General features: G+C 38.6%; 1 protein-coding gene and 1 non-coding gene across 3 annotated transcripts in view; one reads left to right on the top strand and one right to left on the bottom strand.

Moving 5' to 3' along the window:
* Positions 1-27,193, bottom strand: part of NKAIN3 (sodium/potassium transporting ATPase interacting 3) — a 561,579-nt gene that overhangs the window by 174,610 nt on the left and 359,776 nt on the right. The gene's annotated exons all lie outside the window — the stretch shown is intronic.
* LOC129402757 (U6 spliceosomal RNA) lies at positions 429-535 on the top strand. The gene has a single exon (XR_008628802.1). It is a non-coding gene; the product is annotated as a U6 spliceosomal RNA (small nuclear RNA).

Raw genomic sequence — 27,193 nt, forward strand, 5'->3', positions numbered from 1 at the left:
GAGTAATAACAAATGCTTATTGTTTTAAGCCACAAGGTTTTCTGTGACTTGTTCAGTAGTAATGAATAACAATTGATACAGTGGCCTAACTCACAGTTCAATTCTATGCACTTTGACTTCATGGATATATGGGGTGTGGGTGGGGGAGAAGCAAAAATAAAGCAAAGTAGTCTCTTCCCTTTTGAAGAGATAGATGATGTGGCAACAGAGGCAGAAAGTCTTAGAACATGCAGGGTCTGATGGGCCTTGGGAAGAACTATGAAGTAACATTCTCAAATGCACTATTTCTCTCCTCAATTTGAATTAAAAATAAAAGTATCAGTGACAAAAACATTAAAGGTATGTTTAAAATAAGGTTTTGAAATATAAGGGCACATGGGGCAATTGGAACAAAAGGGCAATAGGAAACCTACTTGAAAAATAAGGGAGTGCTCGCTTCGGCAGCACATATACTAAAATTGGAACGATACAGAGAAGATTAGCATGGCCCCTGCACAAGGATGACACGCAAATTCGTGAAGCGTTCCATATTTTTCTTGTATTTAAGTGGATCGGTATGAAAAGTTTCATGCTGAGTGAAATGAGTCAGAAAGAGAGAGACAGACATAGAAAGATTGCATTCATCTAGGGTATATAGAATAACAGAGTGGGAGACTAACACCCAAGAATTGTAGAAATAAGTACCAGGAGGTTGACTCCATGGCTTGGAGGCTGGCCTCACATTCTGGGGAAAGGGCAATTCAGAGAAGAGATCACCAACTATAATGTAGTCGAAGGCCATGTGGGGGAAAGGAGTTACGCGCTGAATGAGGGCTAGAGACCGAGCACAGTGGCCACTCAACACCTTTATTGCAAACCACAACAGCTAATTAGAGAGAGAGAACAGAAGGGAATGCCCTGCCACAGTGGCAGGGTGGGGTGGGGGGAGATGGGATTGGGGAGGGTGGGAGGGATGCTGGGTGTACTGGTGGTGGAGAATGAGCACTGGTGAAGGGATGGGTTCCCGAACTTTGTATGAGGGAAGCATAAGCACAAAAGTGTATAAATCTGTAACTGTGCCCTCACGGTGATTCACTAATTAAAAATAAATAAATTTAAAATAAAAAAAAGAAAAATAAGGGAAAGTCTGTATTTTCCTTCACTGGGTCAGCACACTTTGAGAGAAATCACCGTGGAAGTCAACCTCCACCTCTCCACTCTGCCAGCTGCCTAAGTCATTCACTGAAACACAAATCAGAAACAGAGACAAAGGATGAGTCTATCCCATCCTCTTTCTCAGATTGCTTTCCAAAGCTAGGCCCTTCTGATCCTCCCCTCCAAGGTTCATTTGCATCATCCATTCTACAATAACACCTGCTTTGGTGCTGAATGGGAGGAGATAACGGGAAACGTGAGACAATGAAGTGCAGACTGCTATTAAGCTCCAAACACTTATTTTGGAAAAAAAAATTGAACCGGTAGAATTCTAAGATAAGCAAATACCACAGTCTTTTGCAAGTTGAACCACTTATTTTATAAAAGACAGAAATGGGGAGTTTGAGATCATTCTGTGTTATAGACAGGAAAAAATTCTGTTCTTTGTGATTTTTTTCCCCATAGTTTCTAATTAGGGTTCCAAGTAACAGAGAATACAAGGGAAATTGGCGAAGCCATTAACCAACATAGAATCATCCTCCACCTGTGCTGAGGCAATAACATCAGTAGTTGCTGTTGTGTGTTCCCTGGTAAGTGACACGCAGTGAAGCTCATGACTTCACACCTTTCCCAGATTGTAGTTCTGGGAAACTACAAATTCAGACAAATTCAAGCTGCTGCCTCATTAGCGGAATGTTTTGCTTGTGTGAAATGTCTGCAGCAATCTGGGAAACCCTTATCAGCTCTGCAAATTGAGAAACTGGCTGAGAATGGCTGTCACACACTTGGGTCGCTACCTATCCAGCTTCTGGTCAACTGTCTTCTCTTGAGTGCTGCTGGAAGACTGAGAGAGAGAGAGAGACAGAAACTTCCATGGAGGCACTGATGCTGAATACCACATGCTTCTCAGTCATGAATTTGGAAAACTTCCCAGATTCTACATCTGCCTTGGTATAATAGCTTGTACTTCAGTGAATGAGACTTTCAAGAGAGATAGTGAGAACAACCACATCTATTCACAGGAGGAGAGTGACATTTCTTCCTTCTTTTAAGGACAAGTGCTTGCTTTGTTGTGCTCTGTCCCTCTCCTTGTAGCTGATGGTGAATGTGTATAGTCAGGAAGTGACCACTTGGCACACAATTCCCATGGAGGGACGCTCTATGATTGGTGCTACACTCCAGCTAGTGTGCCCGAAGGAGGCTACTTACAGTGGGGTGACAGGGTCAAGAGGGGAAACTCTGTTTTATATGCATCAAGGTCAAGGTCATCTCTCCCAATAACTTGGGGTAGTTATTTTCAATTTCATGCTTTTTTTTGGTTTGTTTTAGTGCAGTGGCTATAAGGCCAAATGCCAGTGAGCTTCCCTTGATTCTACTACCGAAAACTGAGATTTAGTAAATCTTAATTTCCGTAGCATATGCACAGGTTCAGTTGGGACTTTCTAATTTTCTTTACCAACCCCAACAATAATGATATAATCTCACATTTTACACTTAACTGTATATAATATAAGGATCAAAAAAGACAAAGATACAAAAGAGGAAAGCATGAGAGGGTCACAGGAGTTCTGGGCACCTGTAAGAGACTGGTAGGAAGATACAAACATGCTTTAAAATGTACGCTAGTTGAAAAGATGGAGTGATCTCCAAGGAAGTTCGTTTTATAAAGAGTCTTGTTTTGTTTGTGGTGTCACGCCTGGCAATGCCTGGGGCTTGTTCCTGTCTGTTCTCAGAAATAATTCCTGGTAGTGTGAAGAGGACGAAGTATGGTGCTTGGGAAGGAACCCAGGTCAGAAATGTGCAGGAAAATGCCTCCCTCATTGTATTACCTCTAGGCCTAAGAAAGTCTTTTAAGAACAAGCATACAGGGACGGGAAAAACAGCTCTGTTATTACGGATCAACCTGCATTGCATGTGCATGTCCAGGCTTTAATTCGTGGCACCACTGGCCTTCTGAGCATCACCAGATGTGGCCTGAGAGGCCCTGAGCACTGACCAACTCAAGCAATACCACATCCTGGGCTCTAGCACTGACCAGCTGACCCCACTGGCAGAAAGTCCCAGGGATTGGGTGCTTTCTAAGCACATTTTGGGAGTTGCCCCACCAAAAAACACTAACAACAAATATGCACAAGTTCTACTCTGTTTTTTAAAGCAGTTTTATGGATACAAACTTGAATGCTGAAAAAGACAGAAATAATACAGGTGACCTAAATTCACATTTTGGAAATTTCATAGAGACAAGTCAGATCTGCATACAATACAAAATGTACAGACACTATCCAGGCATAAACTTCCCTTAAAACAAGAAGAAAGTGCACGTTGATATGTCAGAAGAGAAGAGGGGGCAGAGTCTGGGCTCTGGGAGGCGTTTGTAGGATGGGCATCAGCCTAGAAGGCACAGGGCAGACACAGACACATTTGCTCACTTTACATGAGCAGCAGGTTTTATGATAAGAAGAAACTTAGAAAGTTCATAGAAATATCTTACAGATCATTTAAAAATAAGACTTCCAAATGATGCTAATGGTTTCTGCTCAGACAGCCCCCTCGGCATCCCAGAAGCAAATAAAAATTGGCACACAGAAGAACATTATCCTATAAGAGATGGGCATACCAGCAGCTGCTGTATATGCTGGGAAGGACTTAAAACATGAGAAAAAATTTAAAATGATATATTTTCATTTTTAGCAGCCTTCATATTAACTTCAGGAAGGATCCTTCAATGGACCAACTTTATATAGGAAAAATTAAGCTAGACTGTGGTACCTGAAGAATGATGAAGGGGCTGAAATTTTTATTGACTTTATTTCTATTTGTGGAGGTTTGGGACCTATCAATAACTACTGGGGGTTTCTCCAGTGATTTGGGGGCCATGTAGTTCTGGAGGTTGAACCTGGGCCTCCAGCATCAGAAGTATATGCTCTGACCCTTTGAGCTATCTTCATGGCTTCTGAAATGCTTATTCTTGAGATAAGAAGATTTTTTTTTTCTTTTTGGGTCATACCCGGCAATGCACAGGGTTACTTCTGGCTCTGCATTCAGGAATTACTCCTGGCAGTGCTCAGGGGACCATATGGGATGCTGGGAATCGAACCCGGGTCTTTTGTGTGCAAGGCAAATGCCCTACCCGCTGTGCTATGGCTCCAGCTCCGAGATAGGAAGATTATGAACAGCTAAAACTACTCATAATGTATAGGCAATAGCGAGTGGACTTGGACTTTATTGCTCCCTTTGTATGTATTCTTTTAGTACGCTAGTATTTATTTCATAGACCTTCTCTCATTTCTAACTCAATGTTTATTTTATATATGTTGTGCCTCCTCATAGCAAGATTATATTCATTTTATTTTCTGGTATATGAATATATAAGATTTATTCTGGTATTTGGAATAATATAAACACTGAATATTTATTTCTGAGTACATTAATAAATGAGTCTGGACAATTACTGGGAGGAATGAATATTCAGTAAGCATCTAACAATAAAAAGGACTATGGCAGGTATTAATGTATATTTATCTCATTTAACTTTCCCTTTTGTATTATCAATTCCATTTTAATAGACGGTGACATTAAAGCATACAGAGACTATCTAAACCATATTTTAATCCAAGGTCACATTACTCAGACAATTATGGGCATCCTCTGTTGCCCACAACGGAAATAGTTGTCATCTCAATATGAGGCTGCACTAAAAAGTCAGTCTAACATTTGTGGCATATGATCTCTTGTGAGGAAGAGTATCATCTGTCACTAGGAATATGGATTCGACTTGACCATCTGCCAGAAACATATAAGAGAGAAGCTGGGAAAGGAGGTTAAATTAGAAAATCTCTAATGTGTCTCTCAATGATAAAAGCTAAATTTTCTGTTTAACCATATGCTGAAGTGGCAGAATAATATGATTTACACCCTCTCGGTATTTCCTCTTTTTTATTTCCTTTTAGAACAAATGGTTGCTGCACTTCAGGGGAAGAAAATACCAAAACACCAAGAAGTCTGCAACTGGGACCAGAAAAATAGTACAGTGGGTAGGGCACTTGCTTGCACATGGCCAACTTTGATTCAATGCCCAGCATCCATTAGGGTACGCTAAACCCCACCCAGAGACATCCCTGAGCAAAGAGCTAGAGATAAGCCTTGAGTACAGTCAGGTGTGGTCCATAGACAAATAACAGCAATCACTGTATCACTGTCATCCTGTTGCTCATCGATTTTCTCGAGCAGCACCAGTAATATCTCCATTGTGAGACTTGTTACTGTTTTTGGCATATCAAATATGCCACAGGTAGTTTGCCAGGCTCTGCCATCTGGGCGGGAAACTCTCTGTAGCTTGCTGGGGTCTCCGAGAGGGGCAGAGTAATCGAACCTGGATAGGCAGATAGCACAGTCCTACCCACTGTGCTGTCACTGAACAACAACAATAAAAACAACAAACCCCAGAAGTCTGCCATTGTGGTACTTTTTCTCAACAAGCCTAAAGTGCACAGGGAAATCTGGAAGATTATGGATTCATCCAAAATATAAGAAATATTAAATAAGAGAACAGGGCTTCCTCACACCAGCTCAAGAATGATAATTTGGACTAAGGATTTGGAATATGAATAAAAATTAGAGGGATCAATGGTAGTCAAGTTGCCTTGACTGTCACTGTCATTCCATTGCTCATTGATTTGTTTGAGTGGGCACCAGTAACGTCACTCATTGTGAGACATGTTGTTACTGTTTTTGGCATACGAATATGCCACGGGTAGCTTGCCAAGCTCTGCCATTTGGGCGCTATACACTCTGTAGCTTGCCGGGCTCTCCTAAAGGGGCAGAGGACTGGAACACGGGTCAGCTGCATGAAAGGCGAATGCCCTACCGCTGTGCTATCGCTCCAGCCCGTTGCCTTGACATATCATAGAAATAAATTTCACTTTGTTTCCTTCTTGCATAGCCATGTGGATATATAACTACTCTAAAAGAATTAGAATGACTTGAGAATAGAAGGAAAAGTATCTGTTTTTAGGTAAAACCCTTTAGAGATCAAAAGACACCATAAAACTTTGTCCAAAATCAATGCCTAAGTTTAGGTATTTGGAGAAAGTCCCAGATGACCTAAGGTGTCAGCACTTAGGTTGAAAGGGTCACATCTAAAAGAGAATCTTCAAACTAAGACCGCACTGGAAGATAGATTGAACTTATCTTCCACTGTGGAACAGTAATAGTTAAATAGATTATTTAAAGATTTGTCTAAAGTCTAATCAAAACAATAATTGAAGATGTCTCTTCAATGACTTTCATCATTGCAGTGTTTTGCTGCTGATTTTCTCTATTTAAAATGCAAAACATTTGTATGAGGAAAACATGAGCACAAGAATGTATAAATCTGTAACTGTACCCTCACAGTGATTCACTAATTAAAAATAAATAAATTTTAAAAAAAAGAAAAAGAAAAAAAATAAAATGCAAAACATATTTCTCCAATGACTATAGTTTCATGTATGGATTTCATCCATATTCTGTAGTTATTCCTGTCTGTAGAGATAATACCAGGTACAAACAAAGGGCACATAAAATAGCCCTTTATCTAATAACACGTTATGTGTCTTTTTTTTCCCTTTTGGTATATGCACTGTCATGCCACTCAGGATCTTTTAGGAAACAACTACCAAAAGGGCAAGAGATTTAATGGAAGGGATAACTGAAAAAGAAAAGAAGCAGAGGAAGCAAGAATAAGCGAGGGGAAAATTTTGTTCACTTTGCAAATCTGACATTTTGTAACAGAGGAAAAGAAGGAAGATAGGTTAAGAAAATTCTTAAATTGATTAGTGTCTTTGAACAAAGGATGATCAGTAAATACATCTACAGTAAAACTCATCTGTTAAAGTAAACTTAGTGAGGCATAAATGGAACCTCTCTGTCCCCACCATATCCTTAGCAATCAGTTGGCAATATCCTAGGGAAGTACAGATTTGATGATAAATTCATGCTGGACCCTGGTAGCTGAAGGCTGGCTGTTAAATGATTTATTTACAGCAGATTTTCTAAACACATAAAGCATAAAGGTAAGAAGGGGATAAAAAATTCTGAATTAGAAATGGTGGTCATTTTACTCTCCACTAGAACTTCTAGCCAGGTTATGTCTTGTATAACAGATTTGAAGAGTCCTACACCCAGAATCAAACTCATTTTAACTTGTGCCAAAGGAGAACACGAAAGGTAGCTGAGATCAATCCGACTTCTGCACAGTAATGCATTGTCTCTGTGAAAAATGGAGGAAACAACTAACAAAAGGTGGCAAACCCTTCCAATGTTTGAGCCAAGGTCAAGAAGTTTGAGCCAAGACCAAGAAGTCCAGCTACATGCTGGACTGCATAGCAGCCATCGATCCAGTGGAAAAAAGAACCCCCAATGATGCCTGGCAGTCCATTCCCCTTTCCAGATGAAGCCTGCTCCAACACCAATTCTAAGAGACAGTCACTGGATTAGAATCATCCTTATAAGAATGATGATTGGTCCACCCTTTCTGGAAAACAGTATGGGCATTCCTCAAAAAACTGGAAGTTAAGCTTCCATACTATCCAGAAATACCACTTCTGGAAATGCACCCCGGGGTACTAAAAAGCACAGTAGAAATGACATCTGCACCTGAATGTTCATTGCAGCACTGATCACAATAGCCAGAATCTGGAAACAACCTAAGTGCAGAAGAACAGAAGACTGGTTAAAGAAACCTTGGTACATCTACACAATGGAATACTATGCGGCTGTTAGGAAAGATGAAATCATGAAATTTGTTTGTAAGTGGATGGACATGGAGAGTATCACGCTAAGTGAAATGTGTCAGAAAGAGAGGGACAGACATAGAAGGACTGCACTCATTAGTGGAATATAAAATAACATAATATGAGGCTAACACCCATTGACAGTAGAGACAAGGGCCAGGAAGATTGGTCCATTGTTTGAAACCTGTTTCAAGTGCTGAGGGAGAAGGTAGTTGAGATAGATAAGGGATCACTAAGTTAGTGATGGTTGGAGAGATCACTCAAGATAGGAGATGTGTGTTAAAAGTAGATAAAGGACCAAACATGATGGCTTCACAGTATCTGTATTTCAAACCATAATGCCCAAAAGTAGAGAGAAAATGAGAAGGAAATTGTGTGCCATAGAGGCAGAGGGTAAGGTGCAGTGGGGGTGGCAGGAAGAATACTGGGGATATTGGTGGTGGAAAACATATACTGGTGGAGGGATGGGTGTTCTATTATTACATGACTGAAAACTTAATTATCAACGCTTTGTAACTGGATCTCATGGTGGTTCAATTAAAAAAAAAAAAGAATAATTCCTGTGATAATCCAGGTGAGCAAGAATCAACTCAGAGAGCTCCTCTCCTCTTCTGCCTCATATATAGATTGCTTGTATATATAAGGTAGGGTGGTGGGTTTCATCTGGTTCCACCTACCAATTACCTATTGGGATTAATGGGAAAAGGGCCATTAGCTGTTACTTCTCTGGATATACCACTTCTGATGTTAAAGACAAAACAAAAATGAGGTGATTGCTGTGCCACTCAGCAAATTAAAAAAAAAAAAAGCAGATTTTCTGTGGTAGTGTTGTTACACCACCAGACACCCACCATTAACACATTAGAGTATAATGAATTCTTAGATATGAAATACAGATATAGAATGGATTCATGGGATTTTGAGAAAGGGAAAACATGAAGAAATAGAAAGAATTGTAAATACAGACCAAAAGTGCATGACCTAATTAATTAGCTTATCATCTGAGAATACTTTATCCTAGGCTTAGGAGTCACATTGTTAGAGTGAGTTGTTTCTTCTTATCCACCAGAGAGAAAATCTTGTATTTATATGAACAGATTTGAAGATATGCTTTAGAAAGATCCAATTAACACTATAATTAAATCTCTTGGGCAAGTGCTCAAATACCATTGTGACCATAAGCAGCAATGAATATTAGAAAAAAATGAAGCTGCTTACCTAACTTGACTAGCAGGATTGGCAAAGAAAATTAATGTTCCTGAACTAGTTTTATAAAAAAATAAAATATTAAGAGATTCAAAGTGATTTATTTAATATGACTGTTATTGATTAATTTTCAAAAGTGAGTGAACCAAGGAAATGGTTCTGAAATAAAGAATTATAGTTTAATAAATTTAATGTCTTTAATTCTAATGAATAGAAAGCTAATGAAACTGAATTAAAGGGAGAATAATTTATAAGGCAGTTACTAAAAATGAAGACTAAAAACTTTGTTAATATTTTTTTTTCTATCCCAGACAGCACAATAATTGAAATAAAACAGAATAAATTCACCTGAGTAACAGTTTTCATGAAGTCAATATACCTTGAGCTTTGGTGAGTATAATGTATGTATTTAGTAAACAGAGTATATTAAAAAAAAAAACTCTGCCATCTGTTGACTTGTCATTCATTTCATAATGAGGAACTTATGCCTAACTGGAAGAAAGTCTATGACTGGAGGTAAGAACTTCTAAAATAACCATCATGTAATCTTTTTAGCACATTTCAAATGTTAAGTGCATAGCAGGGTCTTGTCTTTCTGATTCACATCCCCAAATGAAAGTTTTTACAATTAGGTGTACATTCTTTTCTCAAACAACTGTCATTTGTGGGGCCAGCTTATGGGGATGCATGAGACTGAAATCAAGAATAAAGAGGACAGCATTGCTTAGTGGTGGCTGAAAAGATCATGCTATGCAAACTTATTCAAGTTGGTAGCAGAAGTTGGTTCCTTGCTGCGGTAGGATTGAGGCCAAAAGTCCCTTGGGGCTGCTGAAGAAGCTACCTATTTCCTGATCTGTTGTCTCTTTCATTTTCAACGTCAGTTTTGGTGGGACAGGTCAAATTCTTGACATTCCTGACTCTGACCTTCCTCTCTTTCTACCTGATCTCACCGACTTTCTTCCCACTGCAGATAATTCTCTGCTTTTAACAACTTATGCTATTAGTTTTATTAAGGTATCTGTCTATGCAAATATCCCAATTTAGTATATCTATAAAGTTCTTTTTATAAGATAACATATTTATAGTTCCAGAAATTAGGCCATACACAACTTTGGTAGCTATTCTGATTTCAATACTTTTAGGAGTTGCGCATATCTGTCTAATTCCTAGCAGATGTATCCCTTAACATTTACATACAAACTTTGGATGTGTCCCCCAGCCTTTGCTTATTCTATTATGTGAAGCATACAATAATTCTTCTCTTAAAATGACCCATTTTTAAGATCACCATTCTTACTAAAAAATCTTCAGATCTTATCTTCTGCTTGTACTACCCCTTCATTGCTTACTTGATTTTTTTTTTATTATTTGCACGAATAGTTAATAATGGACTTTCTCTATCTCATTCCCTATCCTGATTGGTCATTATAGCTTCTAAACTTGTCAATTTCTATCTGTGATCTCTAAGCAGTCTTTCTGGAAGCTTCAAATTCTTTCATAATTTCTCTAGTTTTGACTCACATTATTCAACCTTTTCCATAAGACTCTGTTCTCATTTGTTATATTATTAAGAGCTATACTTGATATTAAAGATAATAAGATGCAATTTTGTGTTCCAGAAGTTACTCACTAGTAGTACAGCACATATGTTAACTGTAGTTTAAGTTAAAATCTATGTATTATGTAGTGAATCACAACACAAACTCAAAATTATTGTTGAAAAATCTATATATTTCAGTTAATAGAAAAAAGTTTATATAGCCTAGATAAATTACTCTGCAGACATTTTTTGATAAATTATTGAATTATACAGTATTTACAATATTTTTAATATTCCTGAAATGACAGTGTTGTAAAATATTAATTTTTGTAATTTGAATCCTTTTTATAAGTGAACCATTGTAGGATAACATAGCCTCAGGTAGCTTAGGTTTGTTGGGTTACTCTCTTCACAGTGCTCCATTCCTGTGTTTATTTGTAACTTCTTTCTTTATGTTTTGTTGACTTGTATATATTGTTTTTCTCTTCTCCTTGAATCCTTTGCATAGTTTATTCAGAGCCATGTCCTTTTGTATGGACACAGAAAGACTGTAGCAAATGCTATCCTTTTGTAACCTGGGAGCCATTTGACTCTGATATTTTCCTCCTGGGCATCTGTTCTCTCGACCTAAGCCTCAGCTGCCCTTACTTCCTAGCACCTCCAAAAGCAGGATCCCCACCAGGGATGGGACGGACCCAGGGCAAACGGTGAGTTGTGTGCTACCCTGGCCTAATGCTTAACTATAAGTTAAGAGCTTGGTCATGGACAAATGCTGTCATGATCCAAAAAGTAATAACTAGATTCGGACCCTGCTAAGGTTAGAAATGATTAATCTGGCCTGGGTGCTCAGTCTGAGTCTGTGGCAAGATGTTGCCAGGAGAGCTGCCTTGCAACCCTCAATGTATCTCTTGCTCTGTCCATACAAAAATAACTAGTATTAAGATGTGAATAAGTTCTTGGACTAAGGAAAAGAGAAAAACCTTAAGGTATTTTACCTGCTGGCAGTCAGTAAGGGCTTTGGAATGCCCGGTCCTCAGGAAGGGCTTTCTTATGTTGAATTTGCCACTTGGCTGTGTGTAGCCTAGAGGGCAAGGTGGGAGAGACAAGTAGGGGGAGAGACTAGTGAAGGAGGATCGAGCAGCAGATCCAGAGAGAGGACGAAGCTAGGAGTGTGGGAGATGAGAAAGGTGGAAGATTGAATAAACGGTAACTGATCAGCTACCAGCTTGGTCCTCATTATTCCTTTGCCTGTCCTTGGCCAACAGCCGTCTCGATTCAGTCCATACACAGCGGTTCCAGAGCACTGAACATGGGCGGTTGAGACAGTCGCCCAGAAAGCCCATGAGTGCACATGCCCTTCAGCGTTAAAGTTTTTTAATCTTAATATTACAGTAATCTAATAAGCTATTTGGTAGTTGGTCTTATTATACAACTGGGAACTAACAGGTTGTAGTTGGAATTGACTAGTTTCTATCAAACTTCTTACTACAATATTTCAAATATTACGTGACTTCATATGCTTAAAAGAACAAATGTTTATTTCATATCTATTGAATACAATTCAATGCCATAATAATGAGATAGACCTAGGTTTTTCCCCAAAGCACTTACACCCTCGTAGAGAAGGTAGCAGGTACTCTGAGATGCACAGAAGGAAATGTATGATCTGGCAAGGCACAGATGGCACATTAGATAAACTGTCATGGCGATTGTAACTTTGGCTTTTAAAAATATTTCTCTGGTTTAATTATTGTGTGTTGTTTTGTTTTGGAGTCACAGCTGGCAGTGCTCAGGGTTTAGTCCTGGTTCTGCACTCAGGGATCACTACTGGTGGGTTTGGGGACCCTAGCAGGGATCAAACCCAGGTTGTCCACATATAAATCAAGGTGGACCCACTGTATTATCACTACAGTCCCTTGGTGCCTTTTCTTACTCCTTATTTATTAGAAACCTATTAAGAATTTGACTTTTTCTGTAGCTTGATTATAGGCAAGAATCTAATCACTTAAAATTTTTTTTTTAAAAAAACATAGATAAATTAACTTTTTAGTTTGTAATCTTTGGAGTTATATTAGTATAGATTAGTGTGTCTTAGTTAAATATCTATAAAACATTCACAATACAAACATTTTGAAATGTTCATGACACATTATAACCCATTATGAATGATCTCTGTGTTACTTCACACCCCAAGTCTTGTTACAAGTGGTTGGTGGCATGGATTTTCATTGTACCACAGATATACATGTATTTATTGTATTTAATTTATTATGACGAGGAACCCAGGTATGCAGGACTCAGGGCTGAGATCTCCAAACCTGCTTGGATCGGGACTGAGCCTCCTCCACCTAGACCCCCATTTTCCAGTAGCTTGGCAGCCACACTCACAAACTGCCCCCGGCACCATGTAATCCCATCAATGGCCAAGATCCAGAGACTATAAAACAACACTCCCTCTCAGAGAACATGGCAAGGTACCGAGAGCATCCTGCCCACATGGCAGAGCCTGGCAAGCTTTTTGTCATGTATTTGATATGCCAAATACAGTGACAATGATGGGTCTTTTCCCCCTTACTCTGAAAGAGCCTCCAATGTGGCACCACTGGGAAGAACGAGTCAAGAGAGGCTGCTAAAATCTCAGGGCTAGGACAAATGGAGAAGTTACTAGTGCCCGCTCAAGCAAATCGATGATCAACGGGATGACAGTGATACAGTGATATAGTGAATTTACTACGGCATTACAGATGTCCAGACCCTTGTTGGTTGCCTGTGCTGTCTTTTTGTCTTTCTTACTTCCCAATAGTTTCTTCTGGAAATTCTTGTGATCTAATAATCATGTGAATTAATATTCGACTTTACCCTGGGGTACAATGACCTGGATATGACCTCGATAGACCAAACAGAACATCCACAACTCTGACATAGTGACTGGTTTGCAATCAGCATGTGATCTAATCCAGATGTGTCACACTGAATCCCAGGCCTTCTTAGAATTGAGTCAAATCACTTTCCTCTAAGTGATGTGTGACCTAGTTATCATGCCAGGGACTGTATCAGTTATTCCTTTTGTACTGTGAGAGGAACTTTCCTGAGAAAACACCATGAGAAGAAAGAAAAACTTTATAAAAATATAAAGTAAAAACTCCAGTAATATCATAATCCCAAGAACCAAAGTGTGCTTCAAGTCTGACTCATGAGTGATGTTCAGTTATATAAGCCCATGAATTCTTTATACCTATTGAGATTGGTTGAGTTTTATATTACTTACAAAGAGCTCAAACATAGAAAAGTGCAGTAGAGAAGTACACTACTGCATCACTGTAAAATTTTTTGTTTCCTCAATTTTAAAAACAAATCCCTGGAAAGATTGTATAACTGTATAAACCACTTAACTGTTTTGGTTAAGTGGCTTTTCACAGAATTTTTCACAGAAAAGTTAGATTTTTTATTCCTTTAAAATAGTTCTATGACACTTTAAGCTTCTTCCTGATGTCATCAGAAAGAGATGGCTATGGTGCTTACTTATGTATATTAAGTCAATGACTATTGTCAAGAATTTTTGAAAGATATAACAGAATCCTCCTGGGCATGATTAGACTGATTTAAAGTGAAAAAGAATTCTCAGGCAAGTTCTTAAAAATCTCAATAAATCAAGAAAAATGCATGGTGTTTTCATATAGTATCATCCTGAGTCACTTGCCTCACACACATAGATATAAAAGTTTCAAATATATGAGAATAGGAAAATTATTTTAAACATTTGAAAAAAACTATAAGAAAGCATTAATTTATTAAATAGATAGAGCTCTCTCTTTTTTAAACATTAAAACAGCTATTAGTCCTTTTCATACAAGCATTTGTAAGTATGAATCATAAACTTTTCAGGAATCAGACAACACATAGATTACTGGAATTTTGATAATCTGCTAATTAAAAATGAAAACATTTAGAATCATGTAAATATAATTAAGAGATTCTTGGCTATAAGCAAGAGAACATAATTTTAGGTTGCTGTGTAGGACTTATTTGGAGGAAGGAGAGAGACAGTGCAGTGAGTAGAATGCCTTCCATGCAACCATCCTGGGGTCAATCCCTGGCATCCCCTACTGTCCCCTGAGCCTTACCAGAAGTGATCCCTGAGTGCAGAGTCAGGAGTAAACCCTGAACACCATCTGATGTGGCACAATAACAAAATACAAAACCATTTATTTGGAAAAGACATAATTATGTGCATGAGAAGAGGAGAAATGAGAAAGCCTCACAGAAAATGAGGGAGACTAGAGGTGAGTATTGAAAATAGATAAAAACCACGGAATCTACAGAGAAACAAAAAACAGGGCATGGGAGCCATAGTTCCCATATCTTATGTGTCCAGGATACTACCACTGAAATTAAAAAATCTGCAACCATCTCTCTACAAGGACTTTGCTGTTTGTTTTAAATCCTAGGAAAGCATTCATTTTGGCCAAATGCTGCCCAGGACAGATGGAATCTGCATACTCTCAAAGTTCAAACTATACTACAAAGCCATAGTAATCAAAACATTTTGATATTGTAACAAAAATAGATAACTAGAATAGAATTAAGAACCCAGAACTGAATTATCAAGTGTAAGAACACTTTATTTGGGGCTGGAGCAATAGCACAACGGGTAGGGTATTTGCCTTGCACAGTGGGTAGGGCATTTGCCTTGCATGTGGCTGACCCGGGTTTGATTCCCAGCCTCCCATATGGTCCCCTGAGCACTGCCAGGAGTAATTCCTGAGTGCAGAGCCAGGAGTAATCCCTGATCACCACTGGGTGTGACCCCCTAAAAAAAGAAAAAAAAGAACATTTTATTTACTATAAAGGCACCGAGGTAATAAAATGAAGGAAGGAAAATTCATTTATTAAAAAATGAATTAAATAATTGAATGTATATATCAAACAAGAATATACAACAGAGAAAATACAGGTGAGACAGCCTATGACATTTTGTCTCAGTGACATCTTTGGGGTTCAACTGTAATAGCAAGGAACACAAAACTAAAAACCAAAGTAAACCAGTGTGACTATATTAAACTAAAAATGCTCTATACAAAGCATCATTTAATAAAAAGATATCCTACTAAATTGGAGAAAATATTTAGACACCATGCATCTGACAAAGGACTACTAAGACATAAAACACTCACAAAACTCAGCAACACCAACAAAAACAAACAGCTGGTATCAAAAAATAGGAAGAAGAGCTGAACAGATAGTTCATGAAAATATGCACATAGACAGCCCAATAGAGGAAAAACATGTTTATCACCATCATCACTGATTATATTGGGAAAGCAAATGCAAACATCAGTGAGACATTTGCTCAAACCTTTGCAAACTGCCACCCACTTCCAGGAGCTTGATTTTGTAGTCTCTAATGTTGGCCGTTGATGGGACTACAGGGCAGTTTCTGGGTGTGACCACCTAGCTACCTGAAAATGGGGGATCTGGGTTGAAGAGGCCCAGTCCCAATCCAAGCAGGCTTGGAGATCTCAGCCCCGGGTCCCACACACCTGGGTTCCTCTGCTGGTTCCTTCATGCGTGAGGTTTGTCCAAACGTGTGGAGAGGGCTCTTGAGCATGGCTGTGGCTGGGATCCAGAGGTATTCAGCTGCCAAGGCTCTGCTCAGGGCGGGGAAGGAAACTCAATCCACCCCCTCTGAGGCAGTTAAGTCAATAAAGAAAATTTAGAATAGATACATAATGGTATACTATTGTTAATAAAAGACATGAAATCTTGGCTTTGCAATAATATGGATGGAATTCAAGGGGATCTTGCTAAGAGAAGTAAGTCAGAAAGACAAAGAAAATACTGGATGATTTCACTCCTATGGAGAAGCAAAGCAGAATGACAGACAAAGTCAAGAGCAAAAATAGCCTTAGACACTGAAAGTAGACCTGAGGTCACCAAAAGGGAGGGAGCACATGAAGCAATGACAAGGAGCGCCAATGAATGGCAAAGGAGAAGTTGGTATATGGGTGGTATATATGTAATATGGGAAAATTCATTTTAAAGAAGTGTGAAGTCATACCCCTAATATGTATGCAGTCTTGTAGATCACCATCTTGCTAATGTAAGATCAGGATTAACGGGGTTATTTTCTTGGAAAGGAATAAAATAAGGTTTTCAAATATTTAATTTGCACAAGCATACCTCCTCACTCTCCTCACATCAAACTGGTTGTGTGTTCTGTGGTATGTCCTTCTGAATCTACTCTAGACATTCTACATTAATCTTCACTACATCTCTCTGAGATATGACCATAAGATCAATTATTTCCCTTTAATAGAAAGATAAGGAGGAAAACTATTAGCCCAAGGTTATCCAGCAAATTAGACCTGGCATAAAGCCCAATTCCCATGATTCCTGCTCTTTATTCAAGTCAAAAACCTACTTGCTTCCAAAACCCTGCAGTGGCTCCAGTTCAGCTGTATAAGCAAACTTCCTCATGAGGTACTGGGCCAGTCAGGGAAAACCTTTAGACTAGAAAAACAGTATGACCTAAAATAGGCTGCAGGATGCCAAAGAAGCAACCTCTCATCCCCATCTGATGCCACATACCATATGCAAGACCATCTCAGACTCATAAACCTTTTGCTATTAGAACAGAAAAAGCATAGAAGCTATCTTTCTGTTAATTACATTAATTTTTTTTTGCTTTTTAGCACTGTAGCACCGTCATCCCATTGCTCATCGATTTGCTTGAGCGAGCACCAGTAATGTCTCCATTGCGAAACTTGTTGTTACTGTTTTTAACATAACAAATACGCCACAGGTAGCTTGCCAGGGTCTACCATGTGGGCGGGATACTCTTGGTAGCTTGCCAGGCTCTCCAAGAGGGACAGAGGAATCGAACTTGTGTCGGCCATGTACAAGGCAAATGCCCTACCTGCTGTGCTATCGATCCAGTTCTTTGTTTTTTAATTTAATTTTATTTTTATAAAGTTGTTCACAATAATTGATTATAATATTCCAACACCAATCCCACCAACATTACACCTCCCCACCATATTTCAAATCATTCCACCCTGATCCCCAAAGTCAGCCCCCAAAGCAGAGCATAATAATTTATTTTGTATTGCTTTTTATGAATAATCCACTAAAGATGCTCTTAAAAAAGTTTCCTGAGGGGAGTGTGTGTTAAGATTGTCATATTACTCAGAGCCTTTAAGCCCTTGTATAGAGTATGAGATGTCACTCCAGGAACTCTAAGATTTTAAATAGGGTGGTATAACTAGAATTAGATTTTTTAAATTTTTTTTTTATTGAATCACCATGTGGAAAGTTACAAAGCTTTCAGGTTTAAGTCTCAGTTATACAATATTCGGACACCCATCCCTTCACCAGTGCACATATTCCACCACCAAGAATTACAGTATACCTCCACCCCACCCCACCCCCTTCCCAGCCCCCCACTCTGCCTGTGTAACTGATAAATTTCACTTTACTTTCACCTTACTTTGATTACATTCAATATTTCAACAAAAAACTCACTATTATTGTTTGGAGTTTCTCCCCCCAAAGTCGGACCTGCTGAAAAGGAAGCATTTGATAATTTGTTTTCCATTGCTGAAAATGAAGAGATATGAGGTCAAGCAGCCACAATAGCAGCCACATGGTTTTGGATTTCTGTATTTTAGTGTTTTAGTAACTTAGCCCAGAAAAATTTCTGGCAGAAATTGCATCATTGCAAGTTGTACCTCTCTGCTACTTTATATTCCACATATGAGTGCAATCTTTCTATGTCTGTCTCTTAGAATTAGATTTTTAACTGGATGGTGACTTTGGGGTCAGAAGGCATCTCTGAGGCATGTTTCTCTCTTCCTCTTCTGAGGTTTATTTGTGATTCTCTGGATCGTGACCATTAATGAGCTTAAATGGCACCAGAGATAGTTTGTGGACATGACTGCCAGGTTCCCAGAAGCACAGGGAGGTGAGGAGAGGTCACCCATTCCCGACTCCATGCAAGCTTGGAAATTTTGGTCATAAGTCCCCCATACTTGAGTTTTTCAGCAGATTTACTCATGGATGAGGCTCGTAGGAGCTTGTGGAGATAGGTTGTGAACATAGTGGCAATTAATTCTGGAAACTTTTGGCGGATGGGGCTTTTCTGGGGTGGGTCATGGGAATCACCTACATCACTCTGGGTTATCCCAGAGGTAAAAGTCTGGTGTGTGATCTGGTGGTTAACTAGTTTTTAAATGATAGTTTTATATACAAGCTCCTTAAATATTTCACATGCTTCATCCCACTAGGTCCTTTGAAACATGTACCTGGGTTACATGCAATTATCCTAACGAATAGGTGATACTGTCTGAACCAGTTTCTGAATTTAGATCTAATTTTATCCTGCAGTGTTACTGCAGAAGGATGCATGAAAGGATGTTCTTCATAAGGATCATGATGCTGTGGGAATGGAAAGACAAATTCCAGGTGTCTTGGAATCTAGCTCAGTAGGGTCCAAAAGAAACCCAATGAGTATCCCTTATGTGATCTCTTTACTAAGCTAACCTTGTGGCCCTGGCATAGTCAAGTTCAATGTCAGGATGATTATATAGAGATATGTATGTTTCTGACGGAAAAAGACACTTGGACAATGAGAAATTATGAATTCCACGTAAAAGAGTAGTGACAGGGCCTCTTATCATTCCTTTCTCCCCACTGCTCCATTTTAAGTGCCTTGAATAACCCCTGCATTCCAGATATACATTCCAAAGTAAATATGCAGAACATTCTGACACTTAAAAATATGCCCACAGCAAAGTAGGACAGGTGAGAATTACAGTGCAGCCTAAGGCATAAGGGAAAGAAATGAGTAGTAATACTTCACTTCCTGAAGTTACAAGGAATACTTCACAAGCCAACGGCTGCAGAGGAAGATAGAATTACTAACCAAACAAACAAATGCATAGACTAAAAACCAAATAAATTATTTCAACACTATTTCAAAAACTCATGTTTCATTGATGATAAATCACTGAGTGGGAAGGAAATGATAAACACTGTACTAATTTTAAAGATTCAGTATATGACTCAGTATCGTCATGGCATGATATATTTATTTATCCTGAAGTGCACTATCAAATTATCTGGATGGCTAAGTCTTATTTACATATATTTATCTTAAGCAATGATAAATTAGAGCCTTAAAAATCTACTGCCTCAGTTCCCCAATGATAAACTCAACCGATTTATTCCCAGATAAGGCAAATAAGCAAGTGACTGCTTCCAAAGCTTATAGAAGGACCTTGTGCAGCGGTCTTACTGCCAAGTTAAAATTTGATCAAAGGGTGGTGGATAGCAGTTATGATATTCACCTGGAAGCTGTCATAGAAATGGGCAACTAATAAGAATCCTTTAGTGCACAGGAAGATTGAAAGACTGTCACAAGTTCATACCTAAGTAAATGTCATAGAACCGGATCTTGACAGTATGATTTTATGATTTTGTGAGAATTGCCTCTTGGAATGTTACATAGAGCATATTTGAATTTAATTACAAAGCCAAACATTAGTGCTTGAGATTATTCATACCTTGGCTGTCCTGCATTAATGCAAATAACTTAAAATCTGACTGCAAATAGAGAGGCACATGGACTGCTGAGATAAAATAAGAGATGCAGATTCTCTTCCTGCATCCTGTTTTCTCTGGTCTGTTTGGTTATTTTGATGTTTACAGAGCTTTCTCCGTTTGTTCTACTAATGCCTGCCGAGGGACAGGCTACATAGTTTTATCCTCATTCCCCAAAAGGAGGAACCTCAATCTCTAAGAGACACAGATTTACTCATGGAAGTCTGGGTAACTCACCCACAAAGGAGCAGAAATCAGAAAAAAATCACCACATCTGTTTCCTCATGCAATAGTACTCTTTCTGCTCTATTTTCTCCATGACATCTTTTATAGAATGCCCCACCACTTAGTACCATTCAGTCACTCAACAGATATTTACCTAGAGTTCATTGCAGGCTGGGGACTATTTTAGGTACTGCAGATAGAAGAACAAACAACCTAAAGCTCCAGGATACTTAAGGGCTTGATAATGTAACATATAACCCACACAATTTTATTCTTTTCCTTCTCTCAGCTTTCTACCTATCTGAGAAATTAATAGCAATGAGAGTATGGAGAGCATGGAAGATAATAAAAAGAATATTACTAGTTTATTTGTGAGTGTCCTCCTAGCTTCCTGTTACTGAGAATTGTTTGTGGACTCTCAACAGGAATTTCTTTACATTTGTGGAGTTTATGTGCAAAATGGATATAGATGGATATAGTGAAATGTAGGATAGTGAACCTATCTTTAAAAAAAAATTTGGGGGGGTCACACCCAGCAATGCACAGGGGTTACCCTGGCTCTGCACTCAGGAATTACTCCTGGGGGTGCTCAGGGGACCATATGGGATGCTGGGAATTAAACCCAGGTCCACTGCATGCATGGCAAACACCCTACCTGCTGTGCTATGGCTCCAGCCCCAAAACTTTTAAAGTGATTATTGAATATGTGTACACTACATTATTTTGCTCCTACAAAGAAGTCTAACATTTAAAAAAAAATCTTTTTTTTTGGCTGTTGGGTTTACACTTGGAGATGCTCAGGAATCACACCTGGCTCTGCACTCAGGAATTTCTCCTGGTAGTGCTTGGGGAGCCACGTGGGATGTCAGGGGTCAAATTGGAGTTGACCACTTATAGGACAAATGCCTTACCTGCTCCAGACCCCAGGTCTCACATCTTAAGCAGTTTCCCTGTATACCTATGCAATGTTTGCTAAGCCATTCTGAGTAGCTGATGAATAACAGCAAAATTATCACATGCTTAGGTAGCTATTTTGAAAGACAGAATTCTGTATGCAGACATATTTTAAACAATATGAAAGCTAAATGCTTTAGCTCTTGGTTTTAGTCTAAATAGCCCAAACAAAATAGGATGCAATATATCCAACATGTTGAAAGTTTTCCTTTGCAATGCCTGAATTTAGAAAATAAAAATAGTATTTTTTACTTAAGAATGAATTTATATAAAGGGATATTTGTAAAACTTTTATCTTTTATTTACTTGCCACTTTCATTGCTTTTCTTTGTTTGTAGTTTTCTTTTGATGCCCTAAAAATCTTGGCTGAAGCAACTTCACAAATTCAGAAAGTCATTACAGACTTCACTTTAAAATAAGAAATAATTGCTGGGGCAATTATAGAAGTTACAGAAGGTACAGAAGACTTCCTAGAAAGAATAAGAGCCATATTTAGTGTGGGAATTAGGGGGAAAATTATCATTACACACATTCTAATTTTGATTCACCAGTAAAAACCTGAATAGCTTTGGAGACTAAAATAAGATGTGTTAGGGGTATTATAATCTTTTAAAACATAAACAACCCACAAATTGAGTCTCTAATTGATGAAACTGGTTGCTCTAAGTCACAGAAGCCCAAACAGAAGTTTATAATTCTCGGAGTTTCATTTCTTTAGTTGGCAAAACACTTGCTGATGGATGAAGTAATAGGAACTGAAATTCTGCAAGCCACAAAAATATTCTCAAAAATCTATGCCCCGATTCTCAAGGCTGAGATCTGAACTAGCTGCTGATTCAGGTTTCCTAAATTGGAAAATAGGGAAGGTAATGGTCAATCAATAGCTATGGTTCAGAAAGGCTGCAAAATTTGTCCAAGATAGTTTTTCTTTTTAGCACGAGGTGGAGACCAGGGCTGAACGAAGCCAAGCTGTCAGCTCCTTTCTCCCAGGACCCTAATCCCCCTAAATCCCATAGAACTATCCCTCTGGTTTCTCTGGGAGACAAGGCCAAGAGATTTGAGAAGAACCATCATTCTTTTTTAATTTAATTTAATATGATGATTTAAAGAAAATGAATGGGCTTATTTCCAACAAAATCTTTCCAAGGAACTTGAACCAGAGACACAGTAGGGTGTTCGCCTTGGTTGCAGCCCCACTTGGCCCCAGCTCCATGTACAGCCCCTGAATTCTGACTGGAATGATTCCTGAGTCTTAAGCACTGCTGGGTGTGATCCCAAATAAAACTAGACAACCTTTCCTAGAAAATGATTAATTCAGGTTGCACCTCAATCCCATTCTTCGGGTGATTAGAAGCAATACATACTTGTTCTCTGACGTTTGATTAAATTCTACAAATAATTGAAAGTTTCTTTCTCAACCAGTACTTGCAAGTGATATGTATGGTTAAATTTGAGAACCCTGGAGGACATCTTGGGTGAAAAGGGGGAGAGGCTGAGCTGTCTTTTTATTTTTTTAAAGAAGGCAACAAAACTATTATTTTATGGCTCATAAAAGTGCTTCTAAAGGAGCACAATTAGATCAGTAACTGCTGTGATCCAAAACGTCCCTTTTTCAAAATTTATGGGTTAAAGCATTCACAGTCTGAGTGATGGTATTTGGACAAGGGGCCTTTGGGCAAAAATTAGGGTTAGAGGTAATGGTTGGATAAGGGGATTTCATGATTGAGTTGGTCCCTTGATAAGAAAAAATGCAAGAGCTTGCTTTTCTCTCTTCTGCACGGGCACAGCAGGAAGAGAGTTTTTGCAATCCTGGAAGAAGACTGTCATCAGAACCTTCCCAAGATGACAGTTTGACCTTAGACTTCTAGTTCTAGCACTGCAAGAAAATAAAATATCTGTTGCTTAACCCACCCTGTCTTTAGCATTTTATTTTGTAGCCTTATCTGACCAACAGTATTTATTCATAATAAAAATTTTCAGAAATCCTGAATAGAGAGACCCTAGGTGGGCTAGTAAAGCACAGAGATATAGAATGCAAGAGGAAAATTTGGCTTCATATACTCAAAAGAAATATAAAAATTAGCACAATTCTACTTCTCTGTGTTTGGTTCTTTTCAGTCACTGCTAGCAAATGCCCAGTAGTTGAAAGACAGATTTCAGGATCAGATCCGAGTTTTCACATGACTAACACTTAATACCAGTAAGGCCATGAGCAAATTTAGAATTCATCTGCACTGTGTCCTTATCTGTAAGAGAGGAGCCATGGCATATTAAACTCAAAGGATCGTTTGAAGAATTCAAGGGCACAGTGCCAATAAGAACTCTGGCAGCAATTATTTTCTTTGAAAATGGTAGTTACAGCTCTCAACCACTCACACAATTACTTCAGAAGATTACAAAGAACAGCCAGTGTGTTGGCTTACATTTCTGGTTTACCTGAAATATGGTGCCTTTAAAAAATAGCCTCAGAAGCATTTTTTTTTTATATCTGTGTGACAGAGAATACCTTGGGTTTTGTCCTAATATTTTGAGACTATGAACCTTTTCTTAGGCTCTTAAAAATGTGACTTTTCTTCTAAAAAAAAAAAGTAATTCAGTTTCAGCCCTCTGGCAAAGTTTCAGCTAAGCTACAGGGCAGCTGATACGGAAGAGCCACTGCTTGCTGTGTTAAGTGGTCTGCATTCTAACTTCTCTTAAGAGATAGTTGAGATGATTGCTTTAGTACTGCAGTCCAAAAATTATAGGTGAAGATAATTTCCTATAAATTATTAAACAACACTATTGACTTGCCATGGAAATTGCCAAGTAATATTCCTTCCAAGTTCTCCATAAGGGCTGCAATCACCTGCCAATGAGACTTAATGAGGTGAATTTTGGGTAGGCATGCAAATTGTTTCAATATGAGACTTCAAAAATGTTATTCCTCTTTCATTCCTTAGGTATCTCTTTTTAGCAATTCAAACCATAAAAAGGTGCTTAAAACAAGATGCATCACTTTTTTTTAAAAAACCATGAATATAAAATGTGAGTGAAATTAAATTATAAATTATAAGTTGTAGGAAAAAATATGTCAATGTTGTTCTGAATTATTTTTTTTTACTTTCCCCAAGGGGAAATAATCTTGCAATTGCATTTTCTTTTCCTTTCAAAAATCTACTTTAAAAAAATACAAGTATTAGTGAAAGTCTAGATTTATATCTGAATGAAGTTTCGTTTAAAAATAGCCATCTTTTAGACATTTTCGATAATTTAAGGATGTCTTTGAAAAATTTAATTATGATCCTGAATAAATTGGAGCGTGAGAGTGAGCTGAACTGCGAAACCTGTGCTCCCGGGCAAATGTGTCTAAGAGTTTCTGGGGGGGGCGCAGCACTAAACTGCTCCAGCTCCCCCCCCTTCCACAGCCCCTACCCTCATGTGGAGTCCTGGAAAACATGAAACAAAAGCATTTTTGTTATCCAATCTTGCTGCAGTGTAAATGACAGGAAAGAGTTTCACAGAAACTATTGCTTCAGCCAGTATCAAATCACTAAGTATCATTTTTTTTCTAAGACAATATCAGTGGTAAATTTCCCAAACTCGCATTTTTTTATATGTATATCAACAGGCTAGAAAATCTCATCAGGTCTGACTTTGCTCTTCCTGAGATAACAAGAAGAATATGCCTTCGCTGAATATTCATACATCATACTTAATTGTTCATAATTAGAAACATAGAATTCAATGTCCACTGGATGAGCATGGTTGTGTAATTAGGGACAGGAAATATTTCTTTATTATACTCCTCTTGTCCCTGAGAGAGGAGACACTGAAAACCATCTCAACCTCAAGAAACTGGTAAAGTCAGGAAGAATAAGATAAAACGAGAAACATATACTAAAGGTAATAAGGAAAGAACTCTTAGATATATGAAATTATTCCCTATAGATATTGAGGATTGTGTTCCTTCACCACATGATTTAACTGATGCTGGGACATTTAATTAGGCTTGGGACTATTTGCCTGGTAGTAGAGTATGTGATGATGGATTGCTACAAAGAGTGACTGGAGGCACTTAGATCAATTAAGTTGTTATTTTACTCTGAGCCAGAGGCAGTGCACACATGAATTTTGTAACATATTTTGAATAGGAAAGAAGAGTGGATCTGAGAAATGTTGTGGAAAATGGAGACGGAGCTGACTTTGGGGAGGAGGTGGGGGGGGCACTAGGGGATGCTCAGGGATTATTCCTGGCTCTGCACTCAGGAATCACTCCTGGAGTTGCACAGGGAACCATATGGGATGCTTGGAATAAAAGCGAGGTCGGCTGAATGCAAGACCTATTCTGCTTCTGTTCCAATAAGGTATTGTTTGGTTATACATGACAACAGAACTCAAGCTGATTTAAGACAAAAGGCATTTTTTTTTTTTTTGCTTACAAACTTTAAATGGCCCAGACTTCAAGCTCCATTACCAATTATATCTGTGAAATCCATCTGACATTCCATTGGCCTAATTTGGCTCATGGTAAATGTGTCTTTAGGAAGGTCACATACTGGTTGTTTGGATCTGGGCCAAATACCCTAGCTAGAATCGACTGGGTGGCGTTCATTCAACCCAAAGCAAAAGAAGCAGGAGTAGGAAAAGTGTGTTCCCCCAGGAAAACAGGCATGTGACCGTAGCACACCAAATCTGTACATATCTTCCTCATACTTTGATTTGATTTGAAAGAATAGTTGACATTGATGACCAAGTCTTGAAAAGGGGCCTTTCTTTCTCTTCCTTCCTTCCTTCCTTCCTTCCTTCCTTCCTTCCTTCCTTCCTTCCTTCCTTTCTTTCTTTCTTTCTTTCTTTCTTTCTTTCTTTCTTTCTTTCTTTCTTTCTTTCTTTCTTTCTTTCTTTCTATCTTTAACATGTCGTATCCTGCATCTTTTTTCCTACTATGTCTTTGCAGGCTCTTCTGAAAGAAATATTCAGTACAATTTATTCACCACTACAAATGGTTTCAGGCCATTAGTTTTCTGCTCGATGCCTAGTTGAAGTGATTTCGTTGAGATGTCAGCATGTGATCATTCACAAAAATGTTCATTTTATCAAAGAAAAACACCTTTACAGTATTTTTAAAAAGTTTCTCTTAGATAACTTCTTTCTCAAAATGCACATTTTGGGGAAACATCACCTTTACCCATAATTTTATTGATTTATATTTTGGTGAAGTAAGCTTTTTTTTTTATCAATGAATCACCGTGAGGTTACAGATACAGATTTAGATATTCTCGTGCTTGTGTTTCAGTCATACACAGCTTGAGTACCCATCCTTCCACCACTGCCCGTTCTCCACTGATGACCCCAGCATACCTCCCTCCCACCCCCCCACCTTATCCCCCCACCCACCCCGCCTCTGGGGCAGGGCAGGGCATTCCCTTTTGTTCTCTCTCTCCTTTTGGGTGTTGTGGTTAGCAATGGAGGTCTTGCTTGGCCATCGTGTTTGGTCTACAGTCTACTTTGAGTACGCCTCTCCCATCCCAAGCGGGTCCTCCCAGCACATTTTACTTGGTGTTCCCTTATCTATCTGAACTGCCTTTCCCCCTAGCATGTGAGGCCGGCTTCCAAGCCATGGAGCAAATCTGGTACTTATTTTCTGCTATTCTTGGGTATTAGTCTCCCATTCTGTTGTTTTATATTCCGCAGATGAGTGCAATTCTTCTATGATAAACTAATTTTTAATGAAAATTATTCTAGAAAATTATTTTTAGAAATGCAAAAAGAAAGAAAGGGAGAAGTA

The sequence above is a fragment of the Sorex araneus genome, chromosome 2 (assembly GCF_027595985.1).
Source record: "Sorex araneus isolate mSorAra2 chromosome 2, mSorAra2.pri, whole genome shotgun sequence".
In the NCBI taxonomy this organism is placed as follows: domain Eukaryota; kingdom Metazoa; phylum Chordata; class Mammalia; order Eulipotyphla; family Soricidae; genus Sorex; species Sorex araneus.